General features: G+C 45.2%; 1 protein-coding gene across 2 annotated transcripts in view; it reads left to right on the top strand.

Annotated features, from left to right (window-relative positions):
- Positions 1-18689, top strand: part of JPH2 (junctophilin 2) — a 64705-nt gene that overhangs the window by 1326 nt on the left and 44690 nt on the right. The window lies entirely within an intron of this gene.

Here is an 18689-nt window from a genome sequence, read left to right as displayed (position 1 = left end):
ATCTATTTCCTTGTTAGTAAAGGTGGGGCCCATAACAGGGCCATTAAGCAATGTTTAGGACAAGACCTGCTATATAAATACACATTCAACACACATTCAGTAAAACCTAACTACTACTGTTTGCATGCTAGGATTACAACCAGCCATGGAATATACTCTGGCTTGTGCTCTAGAGGAGCTTGGGTCTAATCTCAATTTGACCATGAAAATTATTTTCAAGCAATAGATCATGAAGTATTCGTTCATTCACCCATCCATCTACCCTCTCATCTACCAATTCACCCATGCACCTACCCATCCATCCACCCACTCATCCATCCACCCACCTATCCATCCATCCATCCATCATTTTGGATGTACCATCGTTCCGTGGTACCTCCTATTTACCAGGTATTATAAAAGAGTTAGATATAAAGAAGAATAAGGTACAGCCCAGTGCTTCAAAGATAGGCCTGTAGACAATTATACATGAGTCGGTACAGAGAGCTGTGGCAGAGAAGTTAGATTTGAGGAGGTCAGGGACTGCTTTAGAAGAGGTAACATCTAGCTGGATCTTTTGGGGAAAATTGCTTCGGAGAGGAATGAGTAAGAAGCTCAAAAGCATGAGTGTGCCTGGTGGGTTAAGGAGATGGAAAGGAATTTTCTGTGGTGAAACAGGCATGGGAAGTGACAGAGAAAATATTGTCACCTCATCCACTGGGCACAACTTTGCACATATCACTTAGTCAGGCCTCAGTTTCCTCATCCACAGAATGGGTTTTAGAATGTTAGTGCTGTGCAAAATATAGTCACTAGACAGGCAGTATCAACACCACCTGCCCACCAGTTAAAAATGCAAATTCAGGGGCCCCAACTAGACCTGAATCTGAATTAGAATCTCTAAGAGTAGACTTAGGTATTTGTTTTAAACAAGTCCCCCTGGAAATTTTTATATACATAAAGTTTAAGAAGCATTGCTTTAAATCAGGCACTTGCAAAGTATTGATAGCCTGCTAAACTGGCCTGCTGCCTATTTTTGTACAGCTTGTGAGCTGAGAGTGGTTTTGCATTTTGAAACATTTGAAAAAGACCAAAAGTAGAACTTGACTTTGTGACATGTGGAAATTATATGAAAATCCCCACATAACATCCTTTTGGCCCACAAAGCCTATAATATTTGCTATTCAGCTATTTACAGGAAAGTTGGCTGACTCCTGCGTTAAATGGTCATTCGGTTTCCTTCCAGCTCAGGATAATTCTGTGAAGTCTCCTTAACATGCCCCATTGGGAAGAGGAGCTGACACAGATATCAAAATGATAGCTACTTAAAAAATATTTTAGCATCTGTCAGAAGGCATTCATAGTTTATTATTTGTCACTAGTCTCCCCTTTTTCTGACAGAGGGCAGGAAGTGGGCAGTCTGGGAGTGGGTTTGGGATGGAGCAGGAAGGAGCACGAGCCAGCCTAGGGTGGAAATTGTGCTCAAGCTGAGGCCCCTGGGCATATACAGAGGGGCCTCTGATGTAGGACGGGCTCCTGCCTGGGCTGCCTGTTGGTGCGTGTCTGGTGCGGGCCCACCCTCAGATGTGTCTGGATGTTAATGAGGCTGTGTCCCTGGAGTTTCTATGGATACAGTGGCAGCTACACAGCACTGGCTACAATTGGACAGCGCTGAGGACAAATTCTGGCTGCATGCTTCCTAATTCGGTGTAATTCCATTCACTGGATGTTTATGTAGGACACTGCGCTGATATTGGTGATGAGTAGGGAGCAGGCCCTGGTTTCTCTGGCTATAACATGGAGATGATCCTCGAATGCTTGTTGGGTGTCAGTTACCTACCTACCTACTGGTACACAGTATGCAAATGTTCCTTCCTTCCCTCTTTCCTCTCTCCAAATCAAGAGGTGTGTGTTGGGGGCCTGGGTGCGAGTCCTAGAGAAACACATTTCTGGGAAACTATGGACTGATTTCCCACATGTCTTAAAGGGGGAAAACCTATTCATTCACTCATTCATTCATGCAACCAATATTATGGAGTACCAACTATGTGTCAGGTACCATCCTACAGCAAGTTCCAGTAGCCAGGGCCATGAGCAAGCAAAGGTATAAAAAAAATGGAGAAGGAAGAGGTTGGTGTTTTTTTTTTTTTTAATTTTATTTATTTATTCATGAGACACACACACACACACACACACAGAGAGAGAGAGAGAGAGAGAGAGGCACAGACACAGGCAGAGGGAGAAGCAGGCTCCATTCCATGCAGGGAGCCTGACGTGGGACTTGATCCCGGGTCTCTAGGACCACACCCCGGACTGAAGGTGGCACTAAGCCACTGAGCCACCTGGGCTGCCCGAGGTTGATGTTTTGGATAGCATGGTCTACGAAGCAGGATGGGAAGAGTCAGGAGGGAGTGATGATTTCCAGGCAGAGGGAATGGCAGTCATAAAGGTCCTGAGGCAGAACTGGACATGGCATGTTTGAGGAGCAGCAGGAATCCCAAGGTGGCAGGAATAGAGTGGATGAAGGGAAGAGGAAGGGGCTGACAATGGAGCTGTGGGTGTGAGCCAGATCACGTAGGTTTTGTAGAGCTCTGGGTTTGATTCTGGGTGCGTGCAGGAGTTCTTCAGGCCAGGTAACTGAAAGACCTGCTCCTCTGGTTTGTCAGAGGCCCAGACTCTTCTTCCGAATGAGACAGTCCCACATCCAGGGGCCCTGGAAACCTCACAGATCTCTCCCAAGCCACATATGAGATGCAACTCTCCAAAATTAGATGTGGCCACTGCTTCGGAAAATATCTTTAATCAACCTGTCATCAGTTCCCTGAGGGTTTGTTAAGGACCTGCCCTTTGCCCCATCCTGAGTAGTGCTGAAGAGAATGTAGACAAATAAGATCCTGTGATTAGAGACGGCTGGGAGTCTGGTAGCCCTGGGTTATTACCTTGGCCTATCCTATTATTTAATATCACGGAGCCTTAGTTTCCTCACCAATAAAATGGACTTCTGCTAATCTCTCCTAAGATTTCTCATGGGAAAAACGGGTACTCAGTAAGTGATAGTGGCTATCATTACTATTAACTTTCATGAATTTGCTCAATAAATATGTACTAAGTGATTATTATGAAGCCAGTAGTATAGCACTGGGCGGGAAGAGCGTAGAAATGAACAGAATGGAAAAGATCCCTACCTTCCATAGACTCTAACAAGAAATCATACTCTAGAGTGTTGGGTGCTAGGCAGGAAAGTCCTGGGGACTGAGGAAGGAAGAGGCAGGCAACTAACCAGACTTGGGCATTCAGGGAGGCTTCATGGAGAAAGTGGCAAGCCCAGCTCTGAAGTATGGAGCGAGCCAGGTGACAAGGGTAGAGGATGCGTGCTCCAGGTTGAGAGAATGGAGTGCACAAAAGCCAGGAGGTCTTGAACTTGCTGCCAGCCAAGAGATAAAGCTGAAACTTGCATCTTAGCCCCAGTTTAAGGAAGTACTGACTAAAGGGACAATATGTCCCATTTCCTCCACGCCCCACCTCACCTTGCAGCCAAATGTCCCAGGTGATGGCCTCCTCTAAACCAAAGGAAACAGCAGTTTTCTAAACTGGAGGACTTGTCCCATTAATAGGTGGTAAAATCAGTTCAGTGGGTCGTGACCTGCATTTTTAAAAATGAAAGAACAGAATAGGAAAATCAGAGTGTTTCACAGAGCATAAGAAAATATTGCTTCCTGAAACTTTCATTCAGCTGAAGATGTAGGTACATGTGAAATGTGTGTGCATATCAAAACTCCTGTGTTTACATACACCGTGTATTTCTTACACAATGTGTGCATAAATGTATTTCTTACTGAAGTTCGTGATAAAAAAAGTTTGAAAATCACTGTTCTAAAGTGACTTGATGTGACATCTTCATCAAAGCTGTGGCCACCCCCACCTCCACAAACTCTCCCTCTCCTCCACGCCTGTCACTTCGCCTGTCACTTCGGCGGCGGGAGGTTCATTAAACTCTCCAGCTCTCTCCTAGGGCCTGGGGAGGAGAGGAAGGTATTGAGACAAGGAGCTCTGGCTCCCAAACCCTGCTATAAGTCTCCTGGTACCCCTTCCCCCTCCCCACCCTGTAGCCCTCTTCCTCCCTGGCCATATATAGCAAAACTAAAAATAGCTGCTGGCTTAAAGTGCCAAAGCAAGCATATACCCCAGCCTTAAGCAGTAATGCTCCTTTGGCTGCCTAGCTATTCCCACCCCAGAGACCCACAGACTCCAGGAAGGGCCACCAGCAATCTTTGCTTTCCGAGGTCCTTGACCTGCACCACCACCCCCTTGGCCTCAGAGGCCCATCAGCACGCAGGCAATATGTGTGCATATGTACATGGACTGTCTGTGTTTTTCCTCAGATAACCATCAGATTCTCAAAGTAATCTGGTGCTAAGTTCCAGAAGCACTCTTCTAGTCAGTAATTCCTTCCCTCAAATCTGCAATGGAAAAACCAGGCCCAGGGGGTGCTTGGGTGGCTCAGTCGTTTAAGCGTCTGACTCTTGATTTCAGCTCAGGTCATGATCCTGGGATGGTGAGACCAAGACACGAGTCAGGTTCCGTGCTGGGAATTAGCCTGCTTAAGATTCTCTCTCTCTCCCTCTGCCCACCCCCTGCTCTCTTATTCTCTCTCAAAACAAAAACAAAAACAAAAACAAAAACAAAAACAAAACAACACCTCCCAAAAAAAAACCACAACCACAAAACCAGGCCCAAAGTTAACTTTGTTCATAAAGTTGATAATAATAATAATAGTTAATTTTTCATGTATATACTATGTGCCAGGTGCTGCTCTTGACATGGAACATGTTGTATTATTTAAACCTTCACAATAAGCTTATGAGGAAATACTGTTATTACTCCTATTTTTATAGACAAGGCAAAGGAGTCAGATGATTTATATGCTGTATTCTTTCTCACAGTCCTCTGACTAGTAAGAGGCAGAGACAGAATTTGATGGTAATAAATGATAATTAAATAGTTCATAGTATATAGGGTGCCTGGGTGGCTCAGTTGGTTAAACATCTGACTCTTGGTTTCAGCTCAGGTCATGATCTCACAATTGTGGGATCAAGCTTTACATTGGGCTCTGTGCTCAGTGTGGAGTTGGCTTTAGATTCTCTCTCCCTCTCCCTCTCTCTCAAATAAATAAATAAAAATATTAAAAAAATAGTTCATAGTGTAATATTTTAATAAGTAATAAACATCTATACAAAATACGACTGGCTACATAATTTGTGAAACTCAGTACAAAATGAAGATGTAGGACCCCCTCTTCCAAATCATTAAGAATTTCAAGTTAATGACAGCAGAGCATTAAATCAAGTGCAGAGCCCTGAGCAATGACACAGGTTGATGCTCATGAGGCAGACCTTGACAATGGTCACAACTGCCTCTACCACTCATCATGTCTTTACACCAGGCTTTGTGCTAAGAATCTTACATGCATTACATTCAGGCTTCTTAATAATCCTTGTTGACTACACTTGTGGCGTTCAAATCTTTGTGGTTGCAACCCGCTGTAAATTAGATATTTCACATTGTAATTCTGTACATACACACAGAAATGTAAAACTGAAATAAATTATCACAAAATAATATTTTCTTTCTAAATGTGCAGTACTTACTATTTTTCTTTTATTCTATATTGTTGAGAGAATTAAATGATGCCCTGATACAGTAAAGCACTTAGAACAAAATTTAACATGTGGTTAGTGCTATTATTATTATTACATGCTGAAAAGATGGCATTTTTATCTTTATGACAATTGAGTCAAAAACCCAAACTTCTCCTCTTTGGATCCAAATTTCTCTGACCCAAAGTTGATAACTTAAGCTCATTTTAGCCCAACAGATCTGAACATGGGAGCAAAATGAATTTGCCACCCAGGGGCCTGGGCAATACCTAGTGTCACATTATCTGACCCTGGGACATGTATTCCTTGAAGCAACTTTATTCATTCTTGCATTCATTCATTTGTTAACTCATTCATTCGTTCTCCAAAGGAATATCTTTTCTATTGATCTGTTTGCCCACCTTTATGCTAATATCACACTGCATTTGTCATTAGAGCTTTATAGTAAATTTTAAAATCAGAGAAAATCCTCCAACTTTGCTCTTCTTGTTTAAGACTGGGTTCTTTTGGTCATTTCCATTTCCATATACATTATAAAATCAGCTTATTGATTTCTACTAAAAAGCCTGATGGGAATTTGATTAATAATGTATTAGACCCATTTATCAATTTTCAGAGAATGGACAACTTAATAACAATGAACCTTCCAGTCCATGGACATGGTATATATATATCCCTATTTTAGGTTCTTTAATTTCACTTAGAAATGCTTTGGAGTTTTCAGTATTTTGCACATTTTTTGTTGAATAAAATTCACAAGTTTTTAAAATGATACTGTAAATGGAATTTTAAATTTCATTTTTCCAATTGTTCATTGCTAGGTTATAGAAATGCAATTATTTTGTACATTGATTTTGGATCTTTTTACACTGCTAAATTAATTTCTTAGTTCTAGTGGGATTTTTCTGGTTCTCTTTTGGATTTAAAAGGAACATCTTTTAATTTAAAATTTCTTAATTGCTATTAAAAATCAAGTGTGGAAATCCTAAAAGAGTCTCACAGTATGAAAAGAGGCACGTGGTACTTAGCACTTACGGCTTACAGCAGCCAGATCTGGGTTCAAATTCCAGCTGTGCCACTTCTTAATTCTATGAATGTGGGTACACATGTAACCCCTCTGAGCTTCTGTTTCCTTTTTTCCATTAGAGATGTCAAAATCTCCTTCAAAATATGGTTGATGCAATGAAATGAGATAATACATAAAAAGCACTCAGCATAATGCCTGGCACATAGAAAGTGCTGAAGCGGTTCTCCTTTCTGCATTTCCTTCACAGTCAGAGGGTGAACTAATTCAGGATGGCCTGAAACAAAGCTGTTTTGGGGAGACCATTTCAGCACAGAAACTACCTTTTGACTTTGGAGCAGTTAATAAGCTAAGACTTTGATTTGATTAGTCCTGCCTTGAGTCCTGCCAGTGTAGATGGAACTCACGCCAGGCACGATTCCCTTTCGAATGTAGAATCAGCATAATTTAACCTCATCTTGAAAATCTCATGTCCTAGTTCACAGCCAGGGGGCCAGCATGACAGCCAGCTGAGTTGCTGTCATGGCAGCTTCCTGACTTTATCTGGGACCCCAGGGGAGCAGAGCAGACCCTCAGCAAGACAGGGAAGTGGACACAGTCTTCCTTCTCTGCAGCCTTGCTTTTTGTGATACATGTGTCCAGTTGGCCAAATCTCTGCACACATGCTCCTGTCCAAGGCCAGGCACTTGGGATTCATCAAGCTTGCTTATTTCCAGAGACTGCTAATTCTGTGTCCCCAGCAGCTGTTCCCTGGATCAGCCCTTGCTGCCACACCCTTGTGAGGAATGTTAAGCCTCATTTTCTGAGGGCTCTGGTTGAAGCTGGGGTGCAGGCTGAGCAGGACGATGTTGCTTCTTGCCATAGACCAGAGGGCTGTCCTTGTTCTCACCTATCTCTTCCGAAGCCAGAGCCACAGAGTAGGTAGACAGTAAGGTCTGGTCACAAGTGAAGCATCCAGGACCCCTACTCATTCCTCTGTAACTGAGAGTTGACAGGCCCAGACCCACCTGGCAAAATTCATAGAATGATCCAGGGGCTGTAGGAACTCCAGAACCCCCTTTCCTCTAGGCAAGTAGAGGGGATCCCTGGGTGGCGCAGCGGTTTGGCGCCTGCCTTTGGCCCAGGGCGCGATCCTGGAGACCCGGGATCGAATCCCACGTCGGGCTCCCGGTCCATGGAGCCTGCTTCTCCCTCTGCCTGTGTCTCTGCCTCTCTCTCTCTCTCTCTCTCTGTGTGACTATCATAAATAAATAAAAAATTAAAAAAAATAAATAATCCTCTAGGCAAGTAGAGAGCACCTGTGTGTGGAAGCATTCAAGCACATGCTGCCGACCGTCATATGGACAGTGTAAAGTGGGAGCCATACCAAGGCTTATGGGCTGCATACAGCCTGCAGGAAATGCTCTGTTTGGCATGTACAAAGTTTTTATTACTTTTATTTTTTAAAAGATTTATCTATTTATTTTAGAGAGAGAAAGTGAGCAAGCAGGAGCAGGGGGAGGGGCAGAGGGAGAGGAAGAACCCTCATGCAGACTCCCTGCTGAGTGCAGAGCCTGACATGGGGCTCAGTCCCAGGACCCCAAGATCATGACCTGAGCCAAAGTCAAGAGTCAGATGCTCAACTGACTGAGCAACTAGGTGCTCCCCTGACTTTTATTTTATTATTGTATTTTTTTAAAAATATTTATTTATTTATTTCAGAGAGAGGCAGGAGGGGCAGAAGGGAAGGGAGAGAGTCCCAAGCAGATCTACGCTGAGCACCATAGCCTGATGCAGGGCTAGAACTCACAACCCTGAGATCACGACCTGAGCTGAAACCAAGAGTCGGATTCTCAACCAACTGAGCTACCCAAATGTCCCTGTGATTTTTTTTAATTTAAATTTGAATCCTTTATGGCTACCATCTTAACAAGGTGATCAAATTTCATATTGTTGATGACAGGACAACCTTACAATACAGGCGCTTGATAGAGACATGCAGAGAAGGGCACAATATCACCTATACTCTGTTCCTACCAGGAAGGTGTGGAGAGCAGGCAGTTGATGCAGGTTCTTGTATATCATTGTAAGACTCTGGCTTTTATTCTGAAAAGAGTAAGGCCTATCAGAGTGACGTGATCTGACCTTGATAAAAGGGATTCCTTTTGCAACTGTGTTGAGAGACTGTTGGGGAGGAGGTGGTAGAGAAAGAGTAGAAGCAGGGAAACAAATTAGTGAGTTTATTGCAATGTTATGGGTGAGAATATAGGCTTGGGCCACCATCTTGTAGCAGATGGTGGAGAGAAGTAATTAAATCCTGGATCTATTTTGAAGGGTAGAGTCATTAGATTTTGCTGACAGATTGGATAGGGAGAGAGAAATAAAGAGGAATCAAGGTTTTGGCCTAAGCCACAGAAGGATGGTATTGTCCTGACCTGAGATGGGCCAAGCATTCAAAGAGGGAAAGTCAGGAGCTTGGTGTTGGACATTGTGGGTGAGAGACGCCTGTTGCACATGCCACGTGGGCATGAGGGTTGTGGGGAGGCCTGAGCATAGAAAGGGGGCCCAGATGACCAAGGTGGGGCCTCCTTTGAACCCAGACTCTCCCCTTGATTTCTTTTGCCTTCTCTACACCCAATTATTTCTGGTTTCCGGGGCCCTCAGGGTTACTGAGCTGACTCAGAGCCTGGCAAAGGGACTTTCACCCAGGCCACAGGTCCCCAGGGCTGGCAGCAACCAGGGTGATGTTGCTTGGCTAATCCTCTGCTTCTTGTGTGAGCTATGGGGTGTCATTTGGGGTAGCAGCCTCTGAATGTGGGGAAGGTGGAGCCCTGCAGGCTTTGGGGACTTGTCATACACCTGCTGTAACCCGACCCTGCTCCTAGGAGCTGGTCATAAACATGCTGCTAGCTCCTCTGCTTTGGGTTGCCTCTCAGCGATCCTGGGAAACCAGGGACAGTGGAGTTTTGGTAGGTGGTAGCATTCGGGAGCTCTGGGAAGGGACTTTGGTGCTATCTTTCAGGCAAGCCAGAGAGCAAGGCTTTAGGATTCAGCATCATGATTGATTGGCAATGTCTGTTGTGGACACAGGGTGGGTAAGAGAGGGCCCGTATGACAGATTACTTGTTGCTTTGAACTAGATGGTCTTGGAGGGCCATTCCACCTGTGACTTCCTTGGGATTGAGATAGTCTCACTTACCCTCACCCAAGTTGAGGTTGTCTAGGAACGTGTTACACGTTTGCAGATATCCAGAATGAATACGACAGTCTGTATTACATGTGGGGTGCTGGCACCAGCTGCTACCATCTCATGAGAGCCCATGGCTAAATTTTCAGGAATTTTTTAAGCTGGCTATTTGACTGTGGCCTGTCTAACCATTTATATGATGAAAATTGTCTAGCACTACCAATTAGGGTTGTTTGTTTATTTTTCCAAAGAACTATTCTACCAACATACCACTGAACACTGTGCTAATACGAAATGTTCATTTTTCTTTCTCGTCCAGATTGAGGGTAACCACCATCCTGTTTTGCCTGGGGAACTGTCCTGGTTTTAGTAGTGAAAGTCCTATGTCTTGGGAAGCCCCTCAGTCTGAGGCAAACTGGGATGACTGGTCATCTGGCAATCTTTCCCCATGAAGTGAAGGGAGCCAACATTTGCTGAGAGTCTGAGATCTCTGCTAGAGAACCCACGTAAACCCTCCAGGCACTCTGCAAAGTAAACTTGCTATGCTTACTTTATTGACCAGAGATAGACTCAAAGGGAACTTGCCCAAGGCCATGAACTTGTTCACTCATCTGACATACCTGATGAAAGCCTTCTATGTGGCCGTCATTGCCTTGAGTGCTGGAGATGCTGTGGTGATTAAAGCAGCCTTGATCCCTGCCCTCAGGAGTTTGTGTTCTAACAGCAGAGACCAGCATTGGACAGCTAGTTAATTACAAGTGGGATAAGCAATTTGAAGGGAAAGTAGAAGAGTGTATGGGGTAATGGGAACCTGACCTGGTCTGGTAATCATGGAAGTGGTGTCTAGGCTAAGATCTGAAGGATGAACAAGGGTTAGTTGGGTAACAGGAGTCACGCTGTGCCAGGGAAAAGGAACGAGTACAAAGGCTTGGAGGTGGACACAAGAAAAGCCTGTTGTGTTCAAGAAAAGGCAGGAGTACAGAGATTGAGAAAGAGTGGAGTTGTGAGGCTGGAGGGTTGGCATGGGCCCAGATCATGAGGACTTTGTGGGTCACAGTGCAGAGTTTGACTTCATCCTTATGGATGCTGCCAGACACCCTCAGATACTGCTCGGGAGCAGGGTTTCTCCACCCCCTGCCTACCGCTGCCAGGGGCTCCAGTTGCTGATGGCTTGTCAAAAGGAGTTGCCTGACTCTGTGGGGTAGCTAATGACTGTTTGATACAGGAATTCAAAGACCCAGCCTCCTTGGACAACTCTGAAGGGCTGCACCAGCTCCAGAGACCCCCATAGGATCAGTGGAAGCCTCGGATACAACAGTTGAACAATTTCTACTGTTGAATCCTACTTCCTTCCTTAGAGATGTTCATCCCAAGAGCATCCCTCCCCCCCAGTATCTCACATACAATGTTGGCTTCCTAGGGACCCAAGACAATCTGCAAGGTACTTGGAAGCCACGGCAAGGTTTTAGGTGGGGTCACCTGGTCAGATCTACATCTAATTAAGGAGATGACTCTGGCAGCAGTGAAAGGTGGACTGAAGTACTAGGGGAGGTGAGAGACCAGGGAAGATGCTGTTGTAGTAAACTAGAGAGAACTGGTACACACTAGACCAGATGGATGGGGTGGGGATCTGAGAAGTGGGGAAAATTATAGCAGTATTCAGAGTCAGGTCTGTTTCCAAAGCCCAAACAATTTCCATTACTCTGCTGTCCCCAAAGATGTGTCAGGTTTGACTCGCTTTCTCAGGGACACTGGGTCCATGCTCTTTATCAAGGTGGGTTAGAGCCAAGGTGGGATACATCCCCTATACTCAGGAGCATCTGTACAGTTATCTGTGGCATATGGCCATTCACCACGTGCGTTGGTTTATCTGGTCCAGTTCTGATGTGCCTGGACAAGAGCCACTGACCCTGGACTCTCTGTGCTCAGTCTCCTACCTGCCATTCTCCATCTTAAACCCTGTGTGAAATCTGCCGATGACACTTCGATGGTCCCATCCAAAGATCTTGTGCTAACATCTAACGCTACATGACAGGACTTAGAGAAGGACTGGGGATGCCTCTTAGCCCAAATAGAAGAGATAGAGACAAGATAGCTGTCATAGGAGGTAAGAAGTGACAAACATCTCAAGCAATGAGAGTATGGAGGAAGGAAGATAGCCTGGGAAGTTTTCCTGTAGGAGGTGGCTTTGAAGCTGGGCTTTGGGTGGACTTGGAAAGACAAAACCAGGAGGGTGAATTGGGACCAGGTCATGAAAACATTGACTGTCAGGTCAGGATTTCCATAGGCAGCAGGGATCCTGGAAAGGAGCTAGCCATGATTCTTTCCTCTCCATCTCTATTCAGTCCTCCAGGGACACCGATGTTCAGATCTCAAGAGAGTCTCCTAGAAATAGGCAGGTGTCACCGGCCAGAGGGGGTGGTGTTTTCAATGTCCCTTATGTATTTGGAGGCAGAATTTCTGCCTGTATTTGGAGGCAGAATTTCTGCCAGAATTTCATGTTCTGGCCCACATGTCTCTTCTCTGTTTCAAAATGGACTCTGGATCTCCTAGACTTCCTGTGGGTTTCTGAAATGGTGGGCATCCTTCAAAGCTGAGGTTTGGGTAAGGGCTTTCAAAGGGATGTGCTTGTAAGGAATGTGCTCAGATTTCTAGGGGTGCAAAGGAGAAAGCACTGGTCAGGACACTTGGTTGTGACCACCGACAGCTACTATACTTGCGTGATCTTGAGCAAGTCATTTAAATTCTTAGTTTCAATTGTTCCAACTATGAAATCAGAATGATGATACCTATACTTTTTAGGATATATTTTTTTATCTGCAGGTAATAGAAAACCCTACCTCCAAGTGAATTAAACGAGCACTTTCTATATAAATATAATGTGGGCTACATATACAATCTAAAATTTGCTAGTAGCCACATTTAAACAGATGAAATTAATTTTAATAATATATTTTATTAATTTATATTTTATTATCCAAAATATTATCTTTCCAGTTAATCTCCTCTGGGCCACCTTTTCTGAGCAAAGATTCTGGCCTGGCAAAAAGCTAGTTTTTATTGAGCGCTTACTGTGTGCTAGTGTCCTCACGTATGATTCACTTAGTTTTTGATCAACCAATTCTCTCCCACCACCCAAGGCACTCTGACCACTTGCTATGGCTGCCTCACATTTATTTCTGGTGGTTGATTAAATCTAGTCTATTTGGCACTCGATTCCAAGCCCCTTGAGGGCAAAGATCATGCCTGTTTATTTACCACTGTGTCCCCAGCATCTAACACCAAGCATGCAGGATCTACAGCAAATGCTTATTGAATTTGTAAATGAATGAACAATAATCTGAAGTAGGTATTACTACCTCCATTATAAGAAGAACAAACGGAAGCTTAGCAAGCTTAAATAGTTCATGCGTATTCTAGACCTATTTGGTGTCAGAGTGAAGGTTAAAACCCAGGTTATTCTATACTAAACCAGAAGGGCAACTGCAGGGAGAAGGTGATATTCAGGTTTCATAAAATTCAGGAGCCTGGTCTGAGGGACAGAACTGTATTTACCATGGTTATGGCTTTCACTAGCCTTTTACACATACCCTGATAATTTCCAGGGTTTGGGCTGCTAAATCTAGACACGAACACGTTGACAGCCATTGCCAGTCCCTACTGAGCACTTACCACGTGCTGAATCATGAGGGATGAAAGAGAATGTGGTTCCTGCTCCTGGAAGAACAGAAGGGTATCACTGAGGAGAAGATACAGATTCATCAGATGTATATGTGGGCTTCCTTGGGCCTGGGAACTGTGCTAGATGCTGGGATCACAGCAGGAATAAGCTGGACATGGCTCTCTCCCTCTTGGAAGCCAAAGTCCAGTGGGAAAGGCTTATAGTGAACAAATGATCTTAGTAATTATTTAACTACAACTGGGAGAAGTGCCAAGAAGAAATTTGGGGCAACATGACATCATGTAGCAGTACTCAGGGAGTAGCACTCAAGGAATCCTCAAGGACTCCTCCCGGATGAAGTCACATTTAAGCTGAAGATTGGAATACCAATAGAAATTTGCTAGGGGAAAAGAGGAGAAGATGCTGAGAAGGAGTGGGCGTGGAGGAGCATGTGCAAAGGTCCTGAGGTAGAAAGGCAAGTATGCCTGGAGAGTTGTTCAAAATAAATCAGGAGAGGTGGTCAGGGGCAGCCACCCCAGGCCTTGTATTCTGTGGAGAATCTTGCCCCTTATCCCAAGGGCAGCGGGAAGTCCTGCAGAGTCTATTGGGCCAAGTGAGGGGGCCAGCCTGAAGGTTATCAGGAGGCACTTCCTTCCACAGAAAGCTCCTCTCAGCCAGATGGCTGTGGGTGGGGTCCTCCTCCCCCCTTCTCTTCCAATGCAGATGCATTCTTCCAGTCCCCAGGGAGAGCTGCCCTGTCTTAGAGAGAGTCAGGCTGGGGATGGCCCCAGCACTTGGCTTTTCCCCCTTCCCAGGGCCCCATCACTCCCAACCTCCCTTGGGTGTCTGTGCCTCTTGCCACTTGCTTGTAAGTTTCCTAATATAGCCTGGCCGTTTCCTCCCCAACTGGTGGCCAAGAACCCTCTCCTGTCGCAATCTCAGTTTTTCTTGGGCTTAAAGGGACCACGTCAGCCCATCTCATGCCAACTTTAAGCTAAAGGTAGATTGGCTGATTTAATTTCACAAACTCATCCAACCCAGAGATTAGATGTCATCTGTCTTTCTCCCAGTTTTCCATCTTCTCTGCTCTATTCTTGTTCACTTTCCACTTTCATATACATATTTTTTTTCTTCTTTCTTCTGAGTACAGTGGAGTGAGCACAGCTAAACATGGATGTGAGTCTTGGTATAGTTATTAGCCCTGTTGCCTTGAGTGAGTCTTATAGGAACCATTAAATACCTCTCTGGGAGTGAGCTATGCAGATTTCTGGGGGAAGAACATTCCAGGTAGAGGGAGCACCAAACAGAAAGGCCCCGAACAGGACCATGGCTAACGTGTGGGAGGAACAGCAAGGAGGCCTTTTTGGCTAAAGTGGGGTGAAGGAAAGGGGAGAACCGAGGGAGGTGAGGACAGAGGAGTGACAGAGATGAGATCAGGGAGGGTCCCTGGATCACTAAGGACTTCAGCTTTTCCTCTGAATGAGAAGAGGCAGAGCAGTGTTGCGATTCTGACTTTATTACATTTGAACAGAATCCCTGGGATGGGTGCGTTAGGAACGGAGAGAGGAGCACAGGGCCGAAACAGACCAGCGTGGCAGCCGTTATGAAAATCCCGGCGAAACAAGGATGGTTCGGGCTACCATGTAGTAGCAGCAAGGGTGGTGAGAAGTAGCCGGATCTCAGACTCACTTGGAAACGACAGTTGACAGAATTTTCTGATGGGTATTTGCAGAATGCTGTGCTGCAGTGTTTTTTGTTTTCCTTCTTAAAAGTTATTCATTAATTAAATCAAGGTATAGTTTCTATGCAATAAAATGCACTTCAGGCGTACAGTCTTGACAAATGTATGCACCAGCACCATCACGGCATAGGAGGTTTCTATAAATTGATAAAGCTCTAGGGGATCCCTCCTACCCACAGCCCTGGTAACCACAGATCTGCTCTCTGTCATTCTATGTCAGTTTTTTCCAGGCTTTGATGTAACTGGAATCACACGGTTTGTATTTTTTCATCTTTGGCTTTCTTCACTCAACATGCATTTGAGATCCATGCTGCATAATCAGTAGCTTATTCCTTTTTAATGCTGACCAGTAATTCCACTGTGTGGTTGATTACCTGTCCATCCATTTACCAGCTGATGGACATTTGGGTTGTTTTCATTTTTTTGTTGTCTCCTTTTTAATCTTCCCCCAAACCCTAGAAAGTGGGTATTATATATCCATTTTCCAGATAAGCACATTGAGAATCAGAAGTAACTTGTTCAAGGCTCTCCAGATTAGATGATATCTGAGCTCAGTTTGTCTCCAACATCACATCTATTTGTCCCTCTATCTCCCATACAATGTGACCATATGTGAATGAGCTTAGAAATGGGAACACATTAGTTTCCCATCTATCCACCTCCCCATTTTATCATTCTCTGCACCATGCTCTCATTTCTCTGTTCTCTGCACCTGCTACACACGCCCATTTGAACTGGGTTCAAATCCAGAGCTGCCTCTTCCTTACTGGGTGACTTTGGGCAAGTCATATAACCTCTCTGAACCATTCCACCTGTGAAATGGAGATCATGTTTGTATATTCCTCTACAAGATCATGCCCACTGATATTTCCTTTTTTTTTTTTTTTTGTCTCTTTCCACTTTTCTTTGGCCCTTTTATAGTTCATGTACTGTGGTCATTGGTTTTTTATGGCTGCTCACTGAAGGGAGGAGAACTCTGATGTCCCTCTCACTGCTGGCTGCGCCTGCCTCCTGTATGTAGAGAGAGACTGCACAAACTGGGGACCCTCTCCAACAAATTACACGAGATTTTCTAGTGGTGAGGCCTGGAAGTTGGTATTTTTTAGAGCTTCTGAAGGGCAGCCAGGATAAACTCTGGGCTCAGAGCATGAGCTTTGGGCATTAGCTAGACTTGGGTTTAGATTCTGCTTCCTTGGTCCAGTCACTTAACCTCTCAGACCACCCACTTCCTCTCCTGTAAATGAGCATCATCATGGGACCCACCTGATAGGACCTTTGAGAGGTTTAAATGAGCCCTGGGCACTGTATTTGACTCTTAATGGGGTCTCTTCATGCAGAAAGGGCTGAGGGCGGGGCAGGGACTGGGGGTTTGAGCTGGAGCAGCCTGTGCTGGGAGGGACCGGGCAGTGTGGAGTCAGGTGGACACGCTGTCCTTCACCTGCAGAGTCATAGTGCCCAATTCCTAGAAGGCCAGCAACTCAAAGGTAGGCCAAACTTTAGAGAGCTTCATATCTAAAACGTCATTGACAAGTAGGGTCACTAAGGTCTTAAGAAGGGAAGAGAGTTGCCCAAGGTCACACAATGAGATGGAGTTTCTGGACAGGTCCAGCTAATCAATCAATAAATATTTATGGAGCACCCCTATTTATGGAGCTACCCCTATTCCAAGTGTTGGGGCTACCGTGGAGACCGAAACAGGAAAGATCCCTGCCATAATGGAGCTTCCATTCTAGTGGGGAAAGAAAAGCAATACATATAATTGTTAAGTCATACAATACGTTAGAAAAGGAAGCATACTATAGAAAACAGAAGTAGATCAAGGATGCCCAGGTGCTTGTGGGGGTGCAGGGAGATCTGGAGGAAGAGAGTTCCAAGCAGAGGGAACAGCCAGCGCAAAGGCCCAAAAGGGAGCATCCCTGTTGTGAGGAGCTTAAGAATCCCTTACCTAGTTGGTTGTTTCAGTTCCCAACTCATCCTGGGCTTTTGCTGGGAAGAAGGCCATTTGGGATTTTTGTTTGTTTTGTTTTTTGTTTTGTTTTGTTTTGTTTTTGGTTAACCAGGGTAAAGTAGGAGCCTGTGTTTAAAGCAACGGCTCTGAATTTCCCACCCTCGACTTAGTGAAGATTATGGCAGGGGCTAGTCTACAGACCGAAGGCATGAAGATGAAGGCAGGGAACTGACTTTCAGTGGACGCACTTACATGGGCTCTTGTTCCCAGGAGCTCACGTGCCCACACTGATGGACACACAAGGCCTCCACTGTGGCCAACTCCTTGTACATACTGCTGTCCTGCACACACACGGTTTTACACCGTCTCAGTTTCCCTAAGGCCCACAACCTCATACACTCAGACTCAAGTGCTTATTACTCTGTGCTTTAACACTCAGACAGCTTTGTACACCCAGAACCTCTCACACACCCATAACGTCACCTCCAGGAACTTGGGTACTTACCCCACAGTGTACACACTGCATTGCACACTCATGATCTCATACAGTCAAAAGACACTGACATGTGTGTTCATAAAAGTCTTCTATACACCTGGCCTTACACAGATACACACACTCCCATGCTTTCCAACAGAACCGCACGCTCTCCAGCATTCATACTACTCTGCGAACTCACTGTCTTATCCATTCGTGAGCTTGAACACACACATCACCTTGCAAAATAGGATGACTAGGCACATGCATTTAACTTCACGTACCAACAGATGTGCCTGCTCACACAACACTGCACTCTTTGAACCTCTAATGGTTTTGCACCCTCACTCCACTTTGCCTTTCCTTACATACTCAAGACCTCAAATACTCTCATGACCTTACGTTATATCCTGTTATGTCACACTCATGTGATCTCAGGGCACACACTGCCTTGTACACTCCCAGAAACACAAATATTCATGTTACCACACAAACTCGCTGTCTTGCCCACTCACAGTCTTGCATGGTCAGTCTCTCTTGGGTGTTTCAAAATCTGTGCAGTCATTCAAATTCACACTCACCAGACCTCATCTGCTTGGACAACTTCACACTTTAAAACTGACTTGCCCTATTCTGCACACTTGTGACCCTGCTGTGTTCCTACCAATAGAAAGATTCACACCATCGTGCAAACAACTCCTGGCCATCCATGAGCGTCCTCGAATACTCATTTAACCCCACACACTCCCGGGGCCTCCCTGGCTCACACAGCTCCACGCACTGATGCTCTGACTCAGGCGACCTCACTGTCTCGCCCAGTGTGACCTTGTCGTGTGGCCGCCACTGGAAATATTCACACCATCATGCAAACTCCTGGCCATCCATGAGCGACCTCGAATACTCGTTTAACCCCACACACTCCCGGGGCCTCTCTGGCTCACACGGCTCCACACACTGATGCTCTGACTCACGCGACCTCATTGTCTCGCCCAGCGTGACCTCGTTGTGGGGCTGCCACTGGAAATATTCACACCATCA

This window comes from Canis lupus, chromosome 24 (genome assembly GCF_003254725.2).
Source record: "Canis lupus dingo isolate Sandy chromosome 24, ASM325472v2, whole genome shotgun sequence".
In the NCBI taxonomy this organism is placed as follows: Eukaryota; Metazoa; Chordata; class Mammalia; order Carnivora; family Canidae; genus Canis; species Canis lupus.
The sequence above is the reverse complement of the archived record's forward strand: the minus strand, read 5'-3'. Positions and strand labels throughout refer to the sequence as shown.